This window comes from Chiloscyllium plagiosum, unplaced genomic scaffold, assembly GCF_037043375.1.
Source record: "Chiloscyllium plagiosum isolate Xiang-an unplaced genomic scaffold, Cpla_swu_hap1 HiC_scaffold_27, whole genome shotgun sequence".
Lineage (NCBI taxonomy): Eukaryota > Metazoa > Chordata > Chondrichthyes > Orectolobiformes > Hemiscylliidae > Chiloscyllium > Chiloscyllium plagiosum.
The window spans coordinates 54,633,526-54,634,111 of NW_028270165.1; the positions used below are offsets into that span (position 1 = coordinate 54,633,526).

The 586-nt window shown below is 51.0% G+C and overlaps 1 non-coding gene across 1 annotated transcript; it reads right to left on the minus strand.

Annotated features, from left to right (window-relative positions):
* Positions 1-236: 236 nt before the first annotated feature.
* trnae-uuc (transfer RNA glutamic acid (anticodon UUC)) lies at positions 237-308 on the minus strand. The gene has a single exon. It is a non-coding gene; the product is annotated as a tRNA-Glu (tRNA).
* Between the last annotated feature and the right edge of the window lie 278 nt (positions 309-586).

Below are 586 nucleotides of genomic sequence, written 5' to 3' on the forward strand. Positions count from 1 at the left end.
CAGTAGAGCGAACAGTCAATGGTAAATTCAAAACAGGGTCTACAGGAAAACATCACACGCGAACCAAGTATTTAACGACAGAAGCAATCATCCCTACACATGCAAAAAAATCTGCATCAGGACATTATTTCAACGAGCCACTACACGCTGCAGCACCCAGAAACTATGAAGATCAATAAATAACTGTACAGCGCATTTAAGAAGAATGCGTGGAAAATCGACACGCCGAAGATTATTTCCCTGACCGGGAATCGAACGCGGGCCGTGGCGGTGAAAGCGCCAAATCCTAACCACTAGACCACCAGGGACACACGGATGCATTCGCGTAGCTTCGCTGCCCGGGAATCGAACCCGGGTTGCCGTCGTCAGAAGACTTTCACATGTACATCCACCAATGTAATTTTTTGTACCCATTGCTCCCGATGCGATCTCCAAAACATTGGGGAGACTGGAGAGTCAAGTCACATCTCCGGGACACCAGCACCAATCAACCCCATCGCTCTATGGCCCAACATTTCAACCCCCCCTCCCACTCTGCCGAGGTCATGCAGGTCCTGGGCCTCCTTCACCGCCGCTCCCTCCCCAC